We start from the raw sequence: 24,259 nt of genomic DNA, 5'->3' as shown, positions 1-24,259 counted from the left end.
AAAAAAATTACATCTGTACTAAACATGTAAGACTTTTTCTTGTCATTATTCTCTAAACAATACAGTATAACTACTTTTCATATAGCATTTACATTGTAGTAGGTATTATAGGTAATCTAGGGATGATTTAAAGTATATGGGAGGATGTGCATAAGTTATATGCAAATACTATACCATTTTATATCAGGCATTTGAACATCCCCAGATTCTGGTATCCACAGGAGGTCCGGGAACCAATCCCCCACAGATATTGAGGGATATATGTATATAATTTATTTATGTATTATAAAATTTTGTAGAAGAAAAAGTGTGTAAGGCTTGCCAACACATTTTGGAAAAGATTATTGAAAAGAGATTTGCCCAGATATTTCAGCATACACTAAAGCTATTATAATAAAAATAATGTGGTACTTGCAGAGAAAGACAAGCAAATTATTGGAAAACAGTAGAATCTAGGAACAGACTCAAGTATATATATGTCAGTTTAAGATTTAATAATGATGTCATTTCAAATCAATTTTGAAGCAAAATTGTATTTGACTACATAAAAATTCAAAACTTTTATATGTCACAATATATTAATTAAAAATGATTATCATGAAAAGGCAAACAATAAAATGAGCAAATATATTTGTAGCACATATAGAAAACAAAAAATTAATAGCTTTACCTCACAAAGAGCTTCTATAAATTAATAGAAATATTTTTAAAAGAAAGGAAAAACAAGTAAAGACTGGTAAAATCTAGAAAAAAGCAATCTGTCAAAGAAATACAATGACCAATAAATATGTGGATGACTTTTACCTTCACCTCAACATAAAAACAGTCTGTATTAGTCCATTTTGCATTGCTGTAAAGGAATACCTGAGGCTGGGGACTTTATTTTAAAGAGAGATTTATTTAACTCAAAGTTCTGCTTGGTGCCAGCATCTGTTTGGCTTCTGGTGAGTTCTCAGGAAGCTTTTACTCATGGCAGAAGATGAAGTGGGTGCAGGTGTGTCACATGGTGAGAGAAGGAGAAAGAGAGAGATGCCAGGTTCTTTTAAGCAACCAGCTCTCATATGAACTAACAGAATGAGGACACATTACTGTAGGGAGGGCACCAAGCCATTCATGAGGGATCTGCCCACTAGGCCTCATTTCCAACACTGGGGATCAAATTCCAACATGAAATTTGGAGAAGACAAATATCCAAACTATATCATTCTTCCCGTGGCCCCCCAAATCTCATGTCCTTTTCATATTGTAAAAATAATCATGCCTTGCCAATAGTCCCCCAAAGTCTTAACTCATTCTAGAATCAACTCAAAAGTTCAAAGTCCAAAGTCTCTTCTGAGACTCAAGGCAAGTTCTCTCTTTCTTTCTTTACCACATGGCCAGGCTGTGAATTTTTCAAACTTTTATACTCTGCTTTTCTTTTAATTATAAGTTCTAATTTGAAGTCATTCCTTTCCTCCCATACCTGATCATAGATTGTTAGAAGTAGCATGCCACTTTTTAAATGCTTTGCTCCTTAGAAATTTCTTCCACCAGATTCCCTAGGTCATCACTCTTAAGTTCAACCTTCCATAAATCCCTAGGGTATGGGCACAATGCAGGCAAGTTCTTTGCCAGGATGTAACGAGGGTAACCTTTGCTCCAGTTCCCAAGAAGTTCCTCATTTCTGAGACCTTATCAGCCTGGACTTCACTGTGCATATCTCTATTGACATTTTGCTCGATACCACTTAACCAGTCTCTAAGAAATTCCAAACTTTCCCTTCTGCACTTGCCTTCTTCTAGGCTCTCCAAACCCTTGTAATCTCTGCACATTACCCAGTTCCCAAAGCCAATTCTACATTTTCAGGTATCTTTATAGCACCACTTATTCTTGCTATCAATTTTCTGTATTAGTCCATTTTGCATTGCTATAAAGGCATGCCTGAGATTGGGTAATTTATGAAGAAAATAGGTTTATTTGGCTCACAATTCTGGATGGTGCTAGCATATGCTTGACTTCTGGTGAGGTCTCAAGAAGCTTTAACTCATGGCAGAAGGCAAAAGGAAAGCAGGCATGTCACATGGTGAGAGGGAGAAAGAGAGAAATGCTAAGCTTTTTAAAGCAACCAACTCTCATGTGAACTCACAAAGTGAGAACTCACTCATTACCATGGGGAGGAAATAAAGCTATTCATGAGGACTCTGCCCACACAACCCAAACACCTTCTGCCAGGCCCACCTCCAACAATGGGGATTACATTTCAACATGAGATTTGGAGGGACAAATGTCCAAACTGTATCACAACCCAAATTAAAGTGTCCAGGTATACTTTTTCCCTTATCAAATTGATTTAAAACCTACAGTATCCTGTGCTGGTGAGAACGAGAAGAAGTGAGAACTTTCATACACTTTTGCTGGAATCGCATATACAAATTTTGACACAGAAATTTCCTATCTAGAAACTTATCCCGTGGAAATAAGAGCATGACATTTTTATTATTTAATTTGAGCTCAGGAGCATTTACCCATACTAGTAAATGGTTTTTAAAACAATTATTATTATTTTTTCTATCAACTGTGTATTTCTTCTTTCCATGGTGATGACATAATTTATTTAAGCATTTTCTTATTATTGGGCACTTACATCATTTTGAATATTTTGCTCTTAGGTTTAAGAGACATATAACCAAATAATGAGTATTGTTTAGATCCTGATTGAAACAAATAGTACAAAGGCATTTTCGAGATTACTTGGAAATTTTGAATATTGAAAGGGTGTTCAATGATACAAAATTAGTATTAATTTGTTTTGTGTTATATTGGCTTTCTTGGATTAGTGTCACATCAGTCTCTCTACTCTTTGCTTAGAGAATTCATTTGTTTACCTCTATATCCCGCATTTTCAAGAAAGATAAGAAGAAGTCACATTTTGATTGTCCCTTTCCAAGGAAGGGAAACCCCAGGGATATAAGGCCCTATTTAGCTCCTTGAGGAACAGCGAGGGATGGGGGGACACATTCTTTAAAATTCTTTCTTATTCTGTTAAGCCAATAAGAAATTAGGACTGCTTATTTCTTCACCTGGTCTGTGTGCTACATTTTTTGGGAAACATGTTTGCAAATAATTTAAATTCTAAAATAATGCCCTTAAATGAGCAAAAAAAAAAATGTGTTTATTAAATACAAATCAACTAGTGAACAATTGAGGCTTAGCTGAGAATTGAGTCAATGGAATGAGAAGTATATTTTTTCTCATTTCTTTTATTATGAAAATAAGGTCATTCTTTGCATTATAAATAGTACATGTTTATTATAGGTAATATCAATAATGTTCATACTATCACTATTCAAAGATACTAATAATTTAGTGTCTTTTCATCCTATCTTTTTCCATGTGTAGTTATTATTCAATTTATAATTTGGCATCCTACCATATATATAATTTAACATCTACTCTTTTAACATAAGTATTTATTAATATCATCATAAATTCTTGTATAACATTCTTTTTAATGACTCCGTGATATTCTACCAAGTATATATATATTATTACATATAATAGTATTATATATGTAATAGTTTAACTGTCTTACTATTATCAGAAAAATATATTTACTATAAAACCTTTTGAATACAAGTTTTATTTTTCTTATTTCGGATTTCTTATTTCTTATTTCCTTAGCAATGTCCAAATCCTATTTTTTTTTTTTTTTTTGAGACAGGGTTTCACTCTGTTGCCCAGGCTGGAATGCAGTAAAGCAGTCATGGCTCACTGTAGCCTTGTCCTCTTGGTCTCAAGCAATCCTCCCACTCAGCCTGCTGAGTAGCTGGGGTCACAAGTGTGTGCCATTATGCCTGGCTAATTTTTAAACATATTTTTAGAGATGAGGTCTCCCTATGTTTCCCTGGCTGGTCTCAAGCTCCTGAGCTCAACCCATCTTTCCTCTTCAGTCCCCCAAATTGTTGGGATTACAGGCATGAGCCACCTTGCCTAACTCAGTTTTCAGTATTTGCTAACCACTTGTATTGGCTCTTGAGGACTGTGTGTTCATATCATTTACATATTTATTCATCTTTTGGATCCTACAGCTTTGTTTAAATATTAATTATGTGACTTAGTTTCTGTGACTATTTTTTTCCAGTTTGTTGAGCAATTTTTAAGATTGTTTAGTCTCTTATGAATGCAGTAATTTTTATTTTTATATACAAAATCTATACATCTTCTAGTTTGTGATTTCTCCAACTTGATTTTAAAATGTTAGATTCAATGACATAGAAAAAATTCCTTGAGCACAAAACTGATTTCTAGACCTTAGAGTAGGAGCCTACAAGGGTTTTCCGTCTCTTTTATCAAGTTGAGGGAGAAGGGAAGATGACACATGGGACTGGCATGAGGGCCTTTATAATCAGAGCAACCGATGCCAGAGAGATTGATGGTGATTCTTGAAGGGAGTTGGGGGAGGCGATTAGCACACTTAGGTTAATGGCATTGGATGGATAAGGAATGGCAAAGTGGAGTGGCCCAGCCATGGCATTCCACCTAGTTAGGCTGCAAATGATCACAACCAAGCTACTCTGCTGTGTCTCTTCTTCCCTACTCAGGGAAATCTCCAGCGCCCTCTGGTTCCTACCCCCAGCTCTGTAGTATTATTATAGTGTCTGTAACATCAACTGCAGCTGGGCATAAAACGATGGAACACCAGCCTGTCTCTGCTTCTCATGGGTTCAGGAAGTGGTCATTCATTTATCATTGACCACTTAGTACCAGCCACCTACTGTGAGAAGCAAAGCAGACAAGAAGGAAAGAAATGGGCAGATTTGGGATATATTTTGAAGGTAGACTTGAGAGGATTTGTTGAAGGATTGGAGTTAGTGTATGAGAAAGATGAACAAGGATGTTCTCAAGACTAGAGCAAGAAGGTGCCATATCCTGAGATAAGATAGATAAGATAAGTAGCAGGAGAAGAAAGTTTGCAGGGATCTGCAAACTTTGATCAGATCAATTTTTCACACATTAGGTTTGATAGGCCTTGCAGTGTCCAACTGGATATATATGGGCCCAAAGGGAGATTATGGGACTGGAGTTCAGAAGGGAGATCCACGGTAGAGATTTGTCAACAAATAGATGGATGAGAGCATCCAGGTGACAGAGTGACTAGAAAAGTAAAGAGGATGGAAGAACGAGTGCTGGGACTTTCCACTGGGACATAATTTAGAGGGTGAATAGATGAGAATAAACCAGCAAAGGTGACGGGGGAGCAGCCACCAGTGAGGTAAGGGGAAAGCCAGGAGAGTGTGGTGGTATCCTGGAAGCCAAGGGAAGAAAGTTTATCAAGCAGGAAAGAGTGATCTGCTGGGTTAAATGATGCTTAATGGCTAATATTGAGTGTCAACTTGATCGGATTGAAGGATGCAAAGTATTGTTCCTGGGTGTGTCTGTGGGGGTGTTGCCAAAGGAGATTAACATTTGAGTCAGTGGACTGGGAGATGCAGACCCACCCTCAATCTGGGTGGGCACCATCTAATCAGCTGCCAGCACGGCTAGGATAAAAGCAGGCAGAAGAACGTGGAAGAACTAGACTGGCTGAGTCTTCTGGCCTCCATCTCTCTTGTGCTGGATGCTTCCTGCCCTCAAACATCAGACTCCAAGTTCTTCAGCTTTTGGACTCTTGGACTTACACCAGTGGTTTGCCAGGGGCTCGTGGGCCTTCAGCCACAGACTGAAGGCTGCACTGTCAGCTTTCCTGCTTTTGAGGTTTTGGGACTCAGACTGGCTTCCTGGCTTCTTAGCTTACAGATGGCCTGTTGTGAGACTTGAACCTTGTGATCATGTGAGTCAATTCTCCTTATAAACTCCCCTTCATACATTCATCTATCCAATTAGTTCTGTCCCTTTAGATAACCTTGACTAATACAGCGCTGAACATCAGGCAAGTGATAGGCTGAGAACTGACCTCTACGTAGAGCAGATTATTGGAGACTTTGATAAGAGCAGTGTCAGTTGAGTGGTGAAGGCAAAAGCCTGAAAAGTGGGTTCTAAAGAGGATGGAAGGAGGAGAAACTGGGGCTGTACAGAACTGGGGCATAAAAATGGCCCGTATCTGAAAACCCCAAAAATTTATTATTAAAATTAATTTCATTTGTTTCTTTTTAAATTTTTTTCATGTGGCTACTAGAAAAATTAAAATGACAGATGTGGCTCACATTATATGTCTACTGGACAGCACTGATATAAATAATGCTTTTCATAGTTTTATTATAAAGGGGACCGGAAGATGGGATGGTAGCTGGTGGTGAAGTGGGGTAAAGAGAAACTTTTTTTCTCCTGAAATGGGAGAATTGCAGGATGTTTGTATGGAGGAATAATATAGTCAAAAAAGTACAAGTTGATGATGCAGCAAAAGAGACAGGGGACAAATGATGTCCTGGAGTAGGTGAGTGCGTTTGGTTCCAGCACGTAGGTGGAGGGTGGCCGAAGGGTTATGGACTGTTCATACAGAGCGACAGGAGAGGAAGCAGAATGTGAGGTTTGCACACAGAGGTGAGTATTTATGGCCGTGGGAGTGCTTGGAAGTTCCTCTTTTGTAATCTTAGTGACATAGGGAGCCAGTTTTCAGCTGAGAAAAGAGGATGGGGGAGGAGGTTCTCTTCTGACACACACTATAGACCACAGAATTTGAAAAAAAAAAAAAGCAAAAAAAAAGCTTGCTGCTAGGTCACTTGGAAGACAAGGAGGAGACACCGTAGGGTGTAGGTCCTTTGGATTTGCTGGTGGTTCATTACCGAAAACAAAGAATGCAACAATCCGTTGGAGACAAGTTCCCACTCGGTCGTCTTGTCTCCTTCATTTCTTGGATCCCAGTTTTTTCTTGTCTGTCTGTTTGTTTGTTTGTTTTATCAAAATAGAGAATAAAAACTCCAATTCTCTCCTCAGTTTGCTCGGTGTTCAACATAGTTCCTCCCGCTGCAGGCGGCGGCTTCATTTCTTTAAACTGTTATTGCCACAAAAACGTTTGCATCCAGAGCCCTAAATCTTCCAAGTCCTCCTTTTGTGTTTCTTGTTTTCCTCCTCTTTTTCTGCCTTCAAGAAAGAAGTGAGATGATGATGGCTCTGTCTCAGCGGCTCCCGGGGCGGGGGGACCCGCAGGCTGGGGAGGCAGCTCCTCTCTGCAATTTGGCCGCTCCTGGACTTGTGGCAGCCAGGCTTCAAAGAGAAACCACCGCTTCCTCCCCCAGCCCCACGCCAGCCTCAGAGGCAGCTGGGCCTATTGAAACATTCAAGTTTCACTTCAGGCTACTTTAAACATTTGCTTTATTCCAAAACAGCTAAACTTGGAGTTATTTTCAGATATAGGCCATTTTTATGCCCCAGTATATTGTGTGGTTTTGAAGCCTTTTTTCATATCATTAGCTGCAACCCCCAAAGGTTAAAAATAATGATTAAGTAAAATCTTTACACGGATTCCTCTGCTCCCTGGAGGGGACGCTGGGCAGTGTCAAAACTGCCAGACAAGCCGAGCTGTGACAATAGTGACTTAGCTTGCGACTCTTAGGGTTGTCCAAATGATTATATTCTGGTGGGGAGGAACGTGAAAGGGGGCTAAGACACAAATTTGGTGTGGGGTTTGGTGAGGATCAAGATTTTTAAAATGGCTCATGTGCCGAATTCGTTTTGTTTTTCGTTTTCTTTTTTTCCTTGCTGTCTTGGAGTAACGATCACATAAACATATTCCAAGTTTATTTTCTGTGAAATAGCTGCAGTTCACCTTTGAGCTGATGAGCATCTGCACCTAGAAAACCATAAAAAATGGAAGAGTTTACAAGAGGTTTTGAGTTGGCACAACCAGGCAGGGGAGGAGAAAGCACTTAGGACAAGTAAATATTTTACAGCACCTATATTTTCAGACTGTCGCTGCTTCCAAGGCCAGGCTCCTCTGGCTCCTGGCTCATTGCTCCTTTCCCTTACTTTCCCTGTGGCTTGCTTTCTTGCTGTCTTCTTTTTTTTTAATCTCAAAGTATTTCCATTTAATTCTACCTGCTTCCTCCAGTAGTTAACATGCTAGTTAGCTATTTAAACATTTTATAGATTTCTCTGAGCTTGTCATAATTATTTTCTTGGCTGAGCCTTCTGGAGTCATTCCATGTCAGGAGACAGTCTGAAATAGAAAAACTTTAGGGTGGGTGCAACTGGGTTACACCTGTTGCTAAACAAAACAGGATTTATGAAAACATAAACAAAAACAAGCAAAGCAAATCAGAAAAAAAAAAGACAGTAAGCAGCCTGCCCTGGTAAATTGCATGCCTCTTTTTCTGTTGTCCCCTTTGTGTGAGAGATTCGTTTGGGTTTTGGAAGGGACACTTCAATGCACAACCTCGGTAATCCTCAATGAATTCAGTTAGGGTGAAGCAGATCATACCAAGAGGAGGCTCCTAAGTCAGAATGAACGATTTTTTTTTTTTTTTTTTTTTTTCCCGATTTTTTTTTTTTTTTTTTTTGTTTGGCGCTAAGGGGTGTTTGAATTTTGACAGCTTGTTGTTCCACATTTTAACAATGGAAGCTATGATGGAACAAAACATATTTCTAGACATTGTTGCTTTTTTATTTTTAGTATAAGGTTAAGTGTTAGTGTTAAACATTTTTGAAAATAAATAAATTTTCTAATTTTTATAATGCTGAAAAATTAATGACCATATGGTAAAATACTCTCTGGGTGGAATGCAAGGTATTGAAGGACATTGCCTAATGGAGGTGGGCGTAGTTTTCCTTGACTGCATAAAGGATTTTAAAATCCAACTGGGCTTAATGTTCCATCTAAATCAGCATTCCATGGCATCATGTCAGTTCACCATAAAAATTAGAGAAACTTTCTATTGATCAAGAAAGAAGAAAGAAAGAGAAAGAAAGAAAGAGAGAGAGAAAGGAAAAAAGAAAAGGAAGAAAGAAAGAAAAGGAAGGAAGGAAAGGAAAGGAAAGGAAGGAAAGAAAAAGAAAGAAGAAGAAGAGAGAAAGGGAGGAAGGGAGGAAGGAAGAAGAGAGAAAAGAGACATAATTGCTCTATTGTGAAGATTAATCAACTTTATAAAGGAATAAAAATATTTTGTAGGGATGTGGTAAAGATTCTTATGTGAGGGTTTCCCACTTTCTGCCGGAGTGTAGACACCACTTCAGGTAGTCACATCAGAAAAGGGTGAGAACTTTGCCCTTGGACAACAAGAAGATTTTCTTTGCACTTTTTGCAAGAGGTCCAGTTTTTCAAGGGCCTATGACAGAAGTCTGGAGGTAATGAGAAAAGATGCAAACGTGATGATTACAAAGGTGGTTCTCAGTGTTTGTTCAGTGAATATTAGGTTGAGCTTTTTCAGCATTTAACTCTTGAAGTTAAGAGTTAAGAATGGTAAGGGTAGCACTGAGTGCTGATTCAAAGGCCAGATAGCATTTTGCAGCTGTGGGGCTGCACACTGGGCCCTGGCCAATGCACCTCATCCCTGCTCCTGCTGGATTTTAACAGGCACCACAGGGCCCTTGGCTGCTTAGGCAGCCAACTTTACTAAATTGCTTCATGGTTTCCATGATGTGAGGTGAAGTCCACCACAGCTAGGTTGGCATCTTTGCATTTATTTCCTTTGTGTACCATTGTAAGTTAAGTGATAAACTAGTACTTCAGGCAGTAAAAAGATGGTTCCCTGCCATGCACACTTTGATCTCACTCTGGTGGGAATCATTCCCTTGCCTTATAACTGGCATCTGAACTGATGATACCAACTTTGTAAATTTTTTAATTTTTTGTGGTAAAAAACATATAACATAAAATTTACCATCTTAACCATTTCTAAGTGTACAGTTCCGTAGTGTTAAGTATGTTCATATTGTTGTGCAGCCGATCTCCAAAACTTTTTCATCTTGCAAATCTAAAACTATATACCTCTTACTACAATTCTCCATTCTCCCCCTCCCCTAGCCCTGGCAACTACCTTTTACCTTCTGTTTCTGTGAATTTGACCACTCTAGATAACTCTTAAGTGGAATTGTACAGTATTTTTCTTTTTGTAACTGGTTTATTTCACTTTGCATAATGTCATCAAGATTCATCCATGTTGTAGCATGTGTCAGAATTTCCTTCCTTTTAAAGCCTGGACAATATTCCATTGTATGGCTAGGCCACATGTCATTCATTCATTCCTTGAGGGATACTTGGTTGCTTCTACATCCAACTCTGTATTTTGGTATTCAACATAATCTGAGGGGTGATATTGTTCTATTAATATTTCTGTAACTATTTGTCCCATGACCTCAATTGTTAATATGAGGCACCTTTGCCCTCCCCAAATCCCTTTACCAATGTTAAGACAGAGTATCAAATTTGAAATAAGGCAGTAGAATAGCCTCAGTTTTCACTGTCTTGTAAGAGCATTTTCTGAAGGATCCACCCAAAGATGACCTGATTCTCTGGGGGAGTGTATCTTATTTGACATACTATTTGTTACTAATTTAAGGCTCACACTCTATGAAATGACATGCTGATTTGTAAGATTTTATTCAGTAGTGATGCAAGTGATTTTGGTCTGGTAAAAAAAGGATGACTTTAAAGGTTATAGTTTTATCGCCAAGTGTAGTATTAACTTGTATTCTGTCTAATCTAGCAATCCTATTCCAACATTCATTCTCAGATGCCTGCATATATTTAGTTTCTCAAATACTCTCTGCACCAGTTTTATCATTCTGCTCATTACCTCATTGACGAATTACGTAAATATTTGCCACATGCTCATGTTTATATGCAAGCCATAGTTATAACTTTAAAAAATTATGTTTTGAATTTCTTTCCTGCCAGAGTAGCCAGCATAAATAACTGCGTTCTTCATTTCAGTGAAGTTTTTGTTGCTAAGCCTTAGAGGGGCCAGGTGATGTCAGAACAGTTAAGCATGAGACCTGCGTTAGGAAAAAGTAGAAAATGGCTTTCTGCTAAATATAATTATAGAATAAATTCTTTTTTTTTTTTTTTTTTTAAGAAGACTGACCAACAACGCAACAACAAATTTAGCTTATAAATATGTTCAAGCATTTTAATCTAATACAAGGGCAAAGTAAACCTCTGGGTTGATGTTTGGGCCGAAAACTACCAGCCTCCTCAACTCAACTGTGCAAACATCAGGCCAGGAGGCTGCTGAGACCTCAAGGTGTGTTTCCCACAAGGCGTGGTAGGGAGGCTGGCTACACTCACACAGATCTGCAGTTGCAACAGAGGATATAAAAAAATAAATAAAAGGCAAAGTTTCCATAAACTCTGCATTCTCATACCCACCTGCAGCCAAACCTTCTTAATGTGGAGATGTGCCCGTTTCTTGCAAAGGGTTTACTATTATGGTTCTGCTCTGTGCTGGAAAAGTGCAAATGACTGTGGAAAGCGAGCCAAAGAAACAGTCTCTGCTGATTCAACTCAGGGCATGTGTGTGTGCACATATGTGTGTGTGTGTGCACATATGTGTGTGTGCGTGCGCATATGTGTGTGTGCGTGCGCATGCCTGTCTGTGTGGGGGGTGTTACTATACCATACAGACACACAGCTTGGCATTTTAAGTGTCCCAGAAATCAATTTATTCAATATTAGTGAGGAGAGGTAGCTCATTTAAAGGATTAGTCCCTAAAGATGAGGAACATATTCTCAAGGATGGAGGTAATATCTCTTAGTTGCCTTCTAATTCCCAGGCATTCCTCAAAGACAGACGAGTATCAATTAATCAATGCCTCTCTAAATTCTGCAAAATTTGTTTTTTCTTTTGTCCCATGTGAGAGTGAATGTTAAGATAAATGGTTATTGCTAGACTGAAATTAAAGGAAGTTGAGAAAAGCAAATGATGTATTTCAGTAAGTTAGTAGAAGGCCAGAGGGAATCCTGTTAAAAGCCTCCCCTACAGCTTAATCATTGTCACATTGCAAACTCTACCTTGATAAAAAGAAACATTTTCAACTATGGCCTCCCTTAATTTTCTCCCGTCTATGCGTGGGAGCTCTCCTCTGTGAGTTCATCTGTTTGAATTGGACTCTGAATGATTCAATCAGCCAGTGTTGCACCATAATTTGGTAGCCCTTTGGCTAAATGCAAAGGGTTGGTGGTCTCACCCTGGGTCTATGGAGACATCTCCCTGACATTGTTACATGACCCTGTGGAGTCAGGGGATGACAGATGAAGAAAATTTCTCTGCTGAAGGTAGTGAGGCCCCCTCCATTTCTAGGAAATCCTTCTTAATTTTTTTCTTATAATTTAACGAATCTCTGCTTTTCATGGTATCTTTGTATTTAGGGTCATTCCAGTCTTTTAAACAAAATTGGTGTACAGCTTTTTATGGGGGGGGGTAATGTTTTCAATTTTCACATCGATGCCATCATATTTCAGGAATAACCACAAGTGGTTAATTCTGTAATTCTTCCAGACATTTTATTTTAAACTTTAAACTTGAGGAAACCATGGTCAGTATCAATAAATGTTTATGGAGTGTCAACTGAGTATGAGCCCTGTCCCTGGCACTTTTAACAAGTGTACTCTGAGACGTCTGCGTTTCCAAGATGTTCCATTACCTGGTTTGGGAGTCAGATATTTCCCTCAAAGAGGTGTTCCTTGTTTCCTGAGTCTTAGGGTTATTTTAAGTTCCCAGTTTTTAAAGCCGTTATCTGTAAAACAAGAGTGCCCAGTAGTTTTCATTTACTAGGAGTTTATTTTGAGCTAGAAACTGTAGTTAGTCAAGTGTTTTACACGCATTTTTTAATTTGAGTCCCCACACCAATCTGCTGAGTTGGTGCCCTATTCTTCTGAACCCCATTTTAGAGGTGAGAGCACTGAGGCTTGCTGAGAACGTGCCATCAGGTCCAGTGACACAGCCAGCGTGGAAACTAGTTTAGTCCGAGTGTGCCTGATTCCACAGTCTCTAGGCTACATTATGTGCAGTCTGCTTTTTGGTGGCCTTTTGTTAATTCCCTCTTGGTGCCCTGATATTTCAGAAGTTAATGTCATTTAGTTATACATTTTAAAGCTTAGGAAACTAAGTCTGCATCAACATTTACTAAGTATTGACTGGCTCTGCACTTAATATCTTACACATCTGTTTTGCATGGTCAGGATGTCCAAATTATTTCATTAGCTCATTATTTTGGTCAGATGTATTTCTGAAGGGGACTATAATAATGAAAACTAGCTGAAATTCCCAATTATTCAGGCTATTTCATTTAAAGATGAAAACAACTGGCAGTTTCAATTCCCCAAGTGTTGAAAAATTGTGGAAAAGAAAAGCCCCAAACCGGCTTGTTAACAAATGGCTTAGCGAATGAATCAGCGGGATTGTGTTTTCTCTGGCCCTTTCTGGACGTCTTCTGTGTGTCTCCACAATCTGGGTGCAGTGTGATGCGCTGCTCCACGGAGAAACCACAGTTGAAAGAATAAACAGGGATGACAGAATAAACAGAATAAACCCCGAGTGTGGGGGAAGCTTTGCAAGTCAGGCTCCTTTCACTCACATGCCTGGCCTTCTGGGAATGGGCCCAAAGTTTTCTCTTTGAGAACTGGTGTAAACGGCTTATTGCAGCCAGTTTGTTTGATTTCTCATTGACTAGTGCAGGGTCCTGGGCAGGCACTAGCAGACTGAGGCTGCCTTTGGGGGAGCCTCACAAACTGGGCACTGGTCAGTAAACAAACACATGCACAAATGTGCTGAGGAAAGTGGGGACCCAGCACGGCACACACACATGAACACACACACAGACTGAGGGAGATGACCTCATAGAGAAGAAAAGAATTTATTGTTGTTGATCATTATGGATTCCACCTCCAATTCAATGACACATTTTTCTAAAAAGATTTCCATTCTTTTGTTTTTGTTTGTTTTTATTTTTATTTTTAGTTCTGGGTATGTGTACAGGATGTGCAGGTTTGTTACAGAGGTAAACATGTGCCATGGTGGTTTGCTGCACCCATCAACCCATCACCTAGGTATTAAGCCCAGCACGCATTAGCTGTTTGTCCTAATGCTCTCCCTCCCCGACCCCATCTGCCAATAGGCCCCAGTATGTGTTGTTCCCTTCCTTGTGTCCATGTGTTCTTATTGTTCAGCTCCCACTTACAAGTGAGAATACACAGTGTTTGGTTTTCTATTCCTGCGTTAGTTTGCTGAGGACGATGGCTTCCAGCTTCATCTGTGTCCCTGCAAAGGACATGCTCTAATTCCTTTTTATGGCTGCATAGGATTCCATGGTGTATATGTACCACATTTTCTTTATCCGATCTATCACTGATGGGCATTTGGGTTGATTCCATGTCTTTGCTATTGTAAACAGTGCAACAATGAACATACGCATGCATGTATCTTTGTAATAAAATGATTTGTATTCCTTTGGGCATATACCCAGTAATGGGATTGCTGGTTCAAATGGTATTTCTGGCTCTAGATCTTTGAGGAATCACCACACCATCTTCCACAATAATTAAAGTAATTTACATTCCCACCAACAGTGTAAAAGCGTTCCTAAGATTTCCATTTTATGTTTGTCAAGCACTCTCCTTGGAGGAAGACTAAAGGCATACACTGTCCATAAGAACTGAACACTTAGTGCTGTTAAGTAAGTTGGGTTGAGACTCTGCGAGACAGGGAAATCACAGAGGCAGTTGATGAAAGTTGTGAAAGGAAAATGGCAGAAGAAATCTTGCATGCCCATGATGGGGGCACTCAGCAGTGGAAATAGCAAAAAGGGGGACCCATTCTACAGCAGACCTGTTTTTTTCAATAGTGCTATTGGGACCTGGGCGCATGGTCTTGCTGAGAAGAGCTACTAATATCACCTGGGAGTGAGTTGAGCCTTAAAGTCCTTGTCTGTGCAGTCTTGTGTTTTGAGCACTTTCCAGATGGGTCAAGAAGTTTGTAGAACTTATTCATAATTTATGTAGCAAAACAGCTACATTTTGGAGCCTTGATAGTAATATCACAGAGTTGGCCTGGAGGAGAGTCAAAGACAGGGACATATGTGTCACCTAGGCTGTTTTGGAGATCTCAGGACTGTGACAGGACAGTGACACCGGCCCCCAACCATAGATCACCAGTGTGCACTTATAACCTGGGCTCAGACAGATATGCTGACTCCCAAGATGGCTGCATCTTGTGTTAATGGCACATAATTCAGCCCCTCACGGAGGCCTTCCTGGAAATCTAACCATGGACTGTATGTGCACTCAGTCCTGGAACTCCCTGTCTGAAAGTGCAAAAATGCCTGTTTTGGTGTTTGTTCATTTGCAGTAGTTGGATGAGCCTCTGTCCTCAGGGTCTCTGTTTCCTTCTTCGTGTCCTATGTCTCCACACTGCTCCTCTTCAAGTGCCATCTGTGAGACTCAGGGTGATCCCCCGACATTTACGGTCCTTAGCAGTAGGGTTTTCCCTAGTAGTAAATGGGAGAGAATCCTGATTTCTAGTCACCAGGAAGCAGAAGTACGGCTGAGAGACCCTGAAACTCAAGGTCAAGTCTTGCAGGAAAGGAAGAGAATAGCAAGTTGAGCCCCGGCTGATTCAGAGTCCTTTATACTATTGAGATGTACACATTTTTTTTGGATTATATCACCTGAAAAAGCATGAAGTTTCCACCGTGACATTTACTGTGTTGTCCTTGAAACTCAGAATATTGAGAATGTGGCTGTTAACCAAAGCCTCCTGAACTGAAGGAAGTCTTCTCTTGTACAGTGTGTGAAAGCAGAGAGGAGCTGTTCATTGTAGCCTTTGAAGATCACCTCTTAATTTCCCCCTGTGTTCTTATTCTCTAATGATGTGCTTCACTCTTCTTTGGAGGGGAGCCTTCTCTGTGCTGTTGGAGATCAGTACTTTCTACTGCCTTTATCATGGCCTTAGAGAAGTTCTCCTGCTGGATCTAAATGGATCTCACATTATGAAAGGAGCACCAGAGCCCTGCAGGAAGGCCAGGGCTCTATTTATTTACATTCAAGGTGGTGGCTGTGGAGGAGGAAGATTCAAAACACACAAAGTTATGTATGAATTATGATGTGATATGTTCAGCTTTTAGCTCTCTACTGGGCAGCACTTCAAAGTTTGTTTTCAATGGATTTTCTTCAGGGGGGCCACACCAGCATCCTCCAAATGGGAATCTGAGGATGCTTCCCATCTTACATCACTCACAGATCACTGCCAGAGCAACAAGAAACAGAAACCCTAACAATTTACAGTTTACCCTCTTTGATGTAAGGTGCAGTGGGGACACGAAGCCCAGGCCTCTGAGTAGGATGTAGCTGGATTGGCACAGAAAGCAAACTCTTCTTACTTTCCTCAAGAAGAAGGAAAACTACACTAGCAAATTAAAAATATTAGCAAGCTTCTACTCAGATACGTTTAGCTTGATTTGGGTCAAGGTGGGGGAAGGGAAGAGTAAGGAATTCAAACAGCCTGTGCCAAGGATTTGCTGAACATGTTCTTTAAAAAAAATGCTGACGGGCATTAAATGAAGTTACAACTGCAGATTACACGAGGGTAAACACTGCTGCTAATGTTTGACTAAAAGCTAACTGAGGGCTCTAAGTGACTCCCGTTAATTTACAGATCACGCCAGTAACAGTCCCTGGGGACTGGGGCTGCTGAAGGTGGGAGATTCGTTTTATAGCCAGAAGCCATGTTTTTAATTTTAGAAAAAGAAAACTGAAGCTGTAGGAACTGATTTAGAAACTTCAGAGGGAGAGAGAGAAAAAGAGAGGGAGAGAGGGGAGGGAGGAAAGAGAAAGAAAGAGTGAGAGGTGTAGGGGGGATGAATTGAATGTCTTTGCTGGGCTTGGGATAGAAAAGTGGCTAAGAAAAAGAAAACAGCAAGAAACACATCTAACTTTAAATAACTCTTCCAGGAGAAGACAGTGTGCCAGGATCAAGAGTTAACTATTCCTGTGGGGTAGGGGTCTTAAATTCAAGACTGGGCCAGGGGCTCCATCGACCCCCAAATTAAAGAGTACAAACTGCCTCATGTTATCAAATAAAATTGATTTAATTTTGCAACATTTAGCTTCAAGTTAAAATTTAAATGTATGGTTGTACAGTAAATGACTTTAAAATTATAGTCCCTCCAGCATAGCCTCTCTTGACACAATTTTAAATGCTTCTTACATGGGATGTGTAGTTTATTTCGTACATAGCAGTTGATGTCCTTAGATTGGGTTTTCATCATGTATTTTAATTTATTAAGGCTGGGATGACCATAATTGCCTAACAATTCAATGGAACGAAATGGGCTACTTCAGCACTTTTTACTGCATTTTTCCATATAATATCTAAAAGTCACCCTGCAACACACACAGGCTATGTTTGTGAAAGCAAGGCTTTAACCCTTGCATTTTTCTATGTTTGAATAATTTTCTTAATAAGGCAAAAAAATATTTGCAAATTTGCACCATGATGTTAGCACGTCATTGTGAAGGAGGTAGGACTGGCCTGCACATCAGGGATGGAGTCCTGTCCATTTGGTGTTTGCAAACCTTGAGGATCCTCATGGAAGCCCAGTAACTCCAAAGACCCTTGTTTCTTCCCAAGTTTCTGTCTCCTCTCAGCCAAGGGCAAACATATCTGCTGTGCTGGGCCGGTCTTTAGTTTAATCTTAGAGTCTCAAAAACAAACAGTGGTAAGGTCTGGATAACATAGTTATCCATTTCTATGTTTGCCCAGATGAAACTTTAAAAATGCTAAAAATACCAGGGCAATTTTTCTTAATTGCCCTGGATTATCAGGCTGGAGAAATGGATTGGGCAGGTATGTTCTAGTCTATTAAATCTTGTGCTAACTTTACTGATACCGGCTCTTGGACTCTGGCAGCCTATTCTGCTTTTCAGCATTCTCCAGGAATGCTCCCAGCGTGTTGGAAACCAAACTGCCTATCTTCAGAGACAGCCCTAACACCAAAACTTTTGCTTTACTAGAGAAGCCAGAAGAGAAAAATAATGCTGTTTCATCCTCTCTGACTCAGTTGACTCACTTTATGACTTTTAGTGTCAGATTCCAAACTCGATGGCTGACCTGCCTGAGGTCACCAGTCCCGTAGGACTATTTTAAAACTTTGAAAATCACAAGGCATTTTCAGTTCTTGCCACTTATGAGTTTGTGCAAATATTCTGATGAGTGATCCTTGAGGATACATTGCCTCTAAATATGAAGGTGTGCCAAGCTCCAGTGAAACTGAAAAAAAAAAAAAGTGGCACTTCAGAATGACCAGAATCAGTAGACATTGTTTATTACCCTTATTGTCCACATCTGATGTTAAACACAAAGACTAGGAACACCCATGCCTGCCAGGTCAGTTTGTTTGTGAACATTGAGGAATGTCTAAGGGGGATTAAGCTTTCATGTATGGAAATGCTTTCTAATTCAAATAACCCACTGTAATTTTTTAAAAAGTGACATGAATTGATGATTGTAGATACTGTCATACTGTATGACCAAACAACATGGTTATAATGATGTGGCATTTCCTTTCCTTGTCTTTAACAAAACATATGGCTTTAGGTTACATTTATTTGGGTTTTGGTTCTTCTACTTTAACTTGAAAGATGAAATTTATGCAATTTCTTAAGATCCCGAATCACAAAGTTGGGTAATGGCAAATGGTATCCTAATAACAATAATAGCTGAATTGTATTGTGTAGCTATTCAGTGACTGCTCTAAACAACAACCCTACAGGGCAGATACTATTGTTATTCCATTGCAAGTTTAGGAAGTGAGGCACAGAGAGAAGTCAGGCATCCACAGTCACATAGCAGTTGATGCAGGAGCGCAGATTCAGCCACACTGCCTGTTTTTATCTAGTTTTGGGCTCTACCAGCGAGAGGAAATGTTGCCACTCCTTATTTTCAGGATCAAAGTACATATGCACACTATATTAGCTCCACCAGACTCTGTAATCTAACTTATTTTGGCAGCAGACCCTTCACGCTAGAGTGGAGGAAGAGGGATTGGATTTATTCTCCATCGTGCCTGAAGAATCCATCTCCTCCTACAATTTAGAACACACATTTTATTTTTAAGAGTGGGCTTTTTTATTGGAAAGCAATAGTAGCTACACTTAGCTTACTATTAATACTTGTCAGAAGTTTTTTGAAGTACCTTCCATTTCTTTTTCAATTTATTCTCACACTATGAAGTAGACAGTATTATCATCTCCATGTTATAAATGGGTATACTGAAACACAGATGAGTCATGTCACTTACTTCTAATTGTCTAGTTAGAGGGACACAGAGATGGGCTCACATCCAGGTAGCCAGGTCCCATGGTCCATGCTCTTAGCACTACACTCTCTTTCCAATGAACTGATAACTAGTCAGGTGATTCGAGGGTTAGCAATAAAATGATCTGGACTGAGTTCTAGCACAGCTGATAGAATTGCAGAATTGCCCATTTTATCATTAACAAGAGCAGTGCTGCCCCCCATTTCTACCACTGTCATCGTAGAACATTCCAGAAGAAAGGTCCTAGGAGGCTCTATAGAGGCTCGTGTTGTTCTCCCAGCATCTCAGACTGTGTGATATCTAACTCTTACTTCTCTTTTTTATACCTTGGTTCTCCTGCCTCAGAATAATAAACCCAATAACAATAGCCTCTTTTTATTTGTGGTGTTTTCCAGTTTACAAAGCGATTTCTCACATTAGGTAATGTGAACCTCACTATAGTTCTATAGGGTGTGTTCAGTCTTCATTGTATGGATAAGAAAACTGTAGTTCAGAAACACCCAAGGCCACAAAACATCAAAACGGGCTGGACACGGTGGCTCACACCTGTAATCCCAGCACTTTGGGAGGCTGAGGTGGGTGGATCATGAGGTCAGAAGTTCAAGACCAGCCTGGCCAAGATGGTGAAACCCTGTCTCTACTAAAAATACAAGAAAATTAGCCGGGCGTGGTGGAATGCGCCTGTAATCCCAGATACTCCGGAGGCTGAGGCAGAGATTGCTTAAACCTGGTGGGGCAGAGGTTGCAGTGAGCCAAGATCACACCACTGCACTCCAGCCTGGGTGACAGAGTAAGACTCCGTCTCCAAAAAAAAAAAAAAAAAGGTCAAAACGGGCTGGACTTAGTCTGGCTTTATAATCTCCTATCCCTTATCCCTATTCCCAAATCCTCCTACAGTGAGAAATAACCTCTTGTAGCAGCCATTTCAGTGGGAGTCAAAGCACTTCACAAAGCTCTCTCCTTGTTCTTTGGAACAAGTCTCTATGAAGTGGTCCAAGCAGCCACCAGAACTGGTTGGAGACCACCCACATATGCTGCCCGCACTGTATTTTATGCCTGAATTAACTTGCCATGTAGACATCTTACCGTAGTGGTTGAGGATATTGGAACTACTTGGATGAAAGAACACCTGAGCCCCTGGTGGTCTTCTGTGGAACTGTGTGGGTCCATGGCACAGATAGGGCCGCAATGACAGCACTCTGTGCAGAGGAGAAAAGCGTGCTTACAATAAACGGGCCTTTGGCGTCCACTCGCGCAGATGGAGAGAAGTGTTGCTTTTTCCTAGAGAAAAGAAATGAACAAGACCTGTTGATGGTGAATGAGTTGGGTCCCCATGCTCCCCTTTCTCTGCCATGCCCTTCAGGTGGGATGCTGGCACAGGGAGGATTAGATGTCTAGCCTACTTACTCATTCCAACTTACAGCTCACAAGGATGGAGCTTAGCTGGAGGCTGAATGCTGGAACCCCATCTGAGCATTTCAGAATAGCCTAGGCCGTTTCCACAGGTCCGAATCTGTGACCTAGGGGCAGGTTCTTAGAACAACATATTCTCATATAATGTGACTAAGGTGTCCGTAAGAAAAGCTAACATCCCCTGCTCTGATCAGGCAGAAAGGAGTGAGAGGAGGAAGAGAGAGGAACCTGGAGAAAAAAAATGCAATAAAGACCTGTAAAAGGAAAACTCACAAAGCCCTTCTCTGAAGAACCTTTAAGATGGAGTTTACCAGCAAGGTACTAGCAGACACATACGAGCAGGTTAACATCCCTGAAATAAAGCAGGAGCCAGTAATAACAGGGTCGGGCAACAGAAAGCTACAGCTGGTAAGGAAGTCAGCAGCACCACACCATTAGATACAGCAATTACTTTAGATACAGGGTGGGGTCCCCAGCTCTGCAGCACACACACTCGGGCTGGAGAAACAGGCTCTGCTTCTGGGAAAGTGTTCTCCACCCCTGGGTACAGATCCCTGGAGCCTTAAGAAGGCGTTGCAGAAAAATTAAGCATTATCTCGTCTGAGTCCCCTAGGCTAGGTTAGAAGTTGCTTGCCTGATTATTGCATGCAGCTGGAACGGTCTTGGTGTAGGGAGGGATCTGGGCTGAAGGGAGAGAGGAGAGATGAGAGAGGGGAGAGGGGAGAGGGGAGAGGGGAGAACGAACAGGGAGGGGAGAGGGCACCTGCTTGCACACACACTGTAGCAGAAGCTGCAACTTTGCCGGTTACAGGGCTGTTGTGAGATAGGGTGCTTGCTATGGTGACTGGAGCCCGGACTTGCAGATCTGCTTGTCATCACTTACCCTCTCTTGGTGGTTTGGGCATGCACTTCTTTGGGGGAACAAACACAATTTTTAAAGTTATTGAGTTTGGCAGCAGCAGCCAATCACTTGCCTCCCTGTTACCCTCCTCCCTTTTTTCTAAAGTAGTCAAATGCCAGCTTCTTTTTCACTAGTTTCTATTTCTGTGAAAAACATTTCAGAACTGCTTTCCTTATCCTTCCCACTAAAAATCAAACATCCCACCCCGCCACCCTCCTGTTCTGTGCAGGAAGGGTTGGCCCACACTCACCTGATGTGTTCCCTCCTCAGTCGTGGCCAGCACCAGGTGGTTGCTGCCATCAGATGATGTTCTGCTCTGGCAAGCACATGTTTTTAAGTGACTGTGCAGTACCCAGGCTTATAAAAACAAATGCACCCAGACGAATTTCCAGCGGCCCATGGAGATACGCTGAAATTCTCTGACCTTGCTGAGCTGGGCTTTGGCTTCGCGTCTCCTCTCAGGCAGACCTGTATACATCTTCATTCATGTGCCTATTTTAGTCATTGCAAAATGCTTTATAATGGGAGGACTCTAGTTTGGAGCACAGGCATTAGGATCAGAACCTCGGCTTGAATTTTAATGCAATATACCCATATAAGTAAGTCTTTTTCACCTCTGTGCCACAGTTTTCCCGTCTACAAAATGGGGCAGCAGCAACACCTGTCTGTGTAGGGGTCTTGTCAGAATTGAATGAGATAAATGTTATGTATTTAGCGCAGTTCCTGGTACATAGACAAACATTAGTTCAATAAAGTTTTGCTAGTACTATCATTTCCTTGTTTTTCCAGAAAGTAGCTAATCTGAGCACACATCTGTTTATAGGAGGGGGTCTGATGGCCGGGAGGATGGGAAGAAGGAACCCACGATGAAGCAAAAGTCACATTTAACTTTGTCCTCACCATTCCTCTCCTGGGCCTGTCCTAAACAGGAAGCTGGGGGAGGATGGAGTGCTGGAATCCTGCAGAAGTCTCATGGGAGGGCGCTTGGTGTTCACCACAGTGTATACTGTTGCATGACCAGGTTGGCACTTTGCATGTGGGAAACAATCAGAGAACGGTGGGGGATGCTTAAGAGGCATCGCTGGAATCCTATGGCACCACAGACCAGAGCCTTCCCTTCCCTTCCTCTCCCACAGATGAAAATTTGAATGCTGGGGCTCAGTGGAACACCTGAAGGAAGCTGGTGAGGCAGATGTCCCGCTATGCCTTCCAAGTGTCCTGCAACCAGTTCATGCCTGTCAGCATCTTTGCCGGTGGACTCTGTGAGTCAGCAAATCTACAGAGCAGAGAGCCACAAGTGGGGACAGATGTGGTCAAATCCCATTTAAATCAGTGATTCTCAAACCAGGAGTTGTCATGGTACCGGCCTTGAGTGAGCTGGACCAAGGGAAGTGGTGGAATTCCCCATGAAGGACCAAGCAAGCAGATGGAAGTTTCTCCATTTTAACGTTTTCTGAGTCAATTTTAAAAAAAACCTAGTGCCTTTTTCTGTACATAGTGCTAAGCAATTTGCCAAGCAAGTAAACAATTAACCAGGGCATATTAAGAGAGAGAGAGAGAGAGAGAAAACCGGATGAAATAAGTAAGGCAACTTCTTTTTGTAGCGTACCATTCAGATATTTTGTGCTTGAGATAAAGAGGCCCTACCTGATCAGCTGCAGACTTTGGTGGATAGTAGAGTTGGTGTGCCTGTGGGTTTGAATTTAAGCCTACCCAAATGTTCTTTTCTCCCACCTATTTGAACCTTGCATGTTTCCAGGATAAGAATTAACATAAGCTATAAATATTCTTCCAGGACTAGTTATTAACCGTGAATGTTGGGAGGCCTTGACAAATATAAAATGTTATATATAAGCCCAAGAGTAGATCAGAGAGCATCAAGTGAGACTTGGAGTTTTCATTAAATTCTGCAGTCTCCCAGTATTTCCAATCACTTCAGGGCAGACCAAAGTTCCGTGGTATATCTTTTTAATGTGGCAGGCCTCGAGGGTGGATTGAGTTAGGCAATTTATCCCCTTTTATGCCCTGTATTCACAGACAACACTCCAATGGGGTAACATAAAACCACAGATAGGTTTCTTTACAGCAGTATTTAAGGGGTCTAGGAAAGCAGCCCAAGTCATGTGGAGAAAGCTGGGGAAAGAAGTGTCAGAGGAGAAAGGGGACCTTAGCAGAAATGACAAAAGTGAAAAACCTTCCTAACTGCTTCAGACGTGATGCTTAAAAGTGTGTTTCTTTGGCAACTTATAATTTTCTGAAGCTGGTTCTCAGCCTCAGATCCTCCCCCCAAGGTTTTTATGTTGTATTTTGACTCAGTAGGAGTGATCCAGTCTCAGACCTTCCAGCTCTCACCAGTACACCACAGGCTCACGCCATCCAGCAATCAGATGACAGGAGGAGGAGAGGTTCAAAGAGGACTACTGTATTTCTCAGAAAGGGCTGGCTCATCTACCCTCCAGTGTATTACTCACACTGTAGATGCACAAAACATGTCAAAGTATACTGGGGCTCTGCAATGCATGCACCCACACACATGCACACATACACACACACTTCCAAACTGAAAAAGAGAACTGAGATCAAAAGGGGACAGTGTGCAACTGGTGCTCCATGTTGTAAGGACCCCCTCCTGCGGGTGTGGCTACCCCAGCAGGCTTGTCTGGGCATGTCCGCCCAGTTGACGCCAGGCCAAGTTTTACGGGAGGAATTGGCCTGTGTCTA

At 41.1% G+C, this 24,259-nt stretch overlaps 2 long non-coding RNA genes across 2 annotated transcripts in view; one reads left to right on the top strand and one right to left on the bottom strand.

The window, feature by feature from the left end:
- LOC105545745 overlaps positions 1-22,558 on the top strand; it is a 231,254-nt gene extending 208,696 nt beyond the window's left edge. Inside the window, exon 6 of the long non-coding RNA XR_001006977.1 lies at positions 22,362-22,558. This is a non-coding gene — a long non-coding RNA (uncharacterized LOC105545745). The remainder of the gene's footprint in view (positions 1-22,361) is intronic.
- Positions 15,455-21,959, bottom strand: LOC105545744. The gene is made up of 3 exons (XR_001006976.1): positions 21,789-21,959; positions 20,451-20,505; positions 15,455-15,962 (listed from the first exon to the last, which is right to left on the bottom strand). It is a non-coding gene; the product is annotated as an uncharacterized LOC105545744 (long non-coding RNA).
- Positions 22,559-24,259: the final 1,701 nt, after the last annotated feature.

The sequence above is a fragment of the Mandrillus leucophaeus genome, unplaced genomic scaffold, assembly GCF_000951045.1.
Source record: "Mandrillus leucophaeus isolate KB7577 unplaced genomic scaffold, Mleu.le_1.0 Scaffold338, whole genome shotgun sequence".
In the NCBI taxonomy this organism is placed as follows: Eukaryota; Metazoa; Chordata; class Mammalia; order Primates; family Cercopithecidae; genus Mandrillus; species Mandrillus leucophaeus.
Note: the sequence above shows the minus strand (reverse complement) of the source record. Positions and strands in the feature narration are given on the sequence as shown.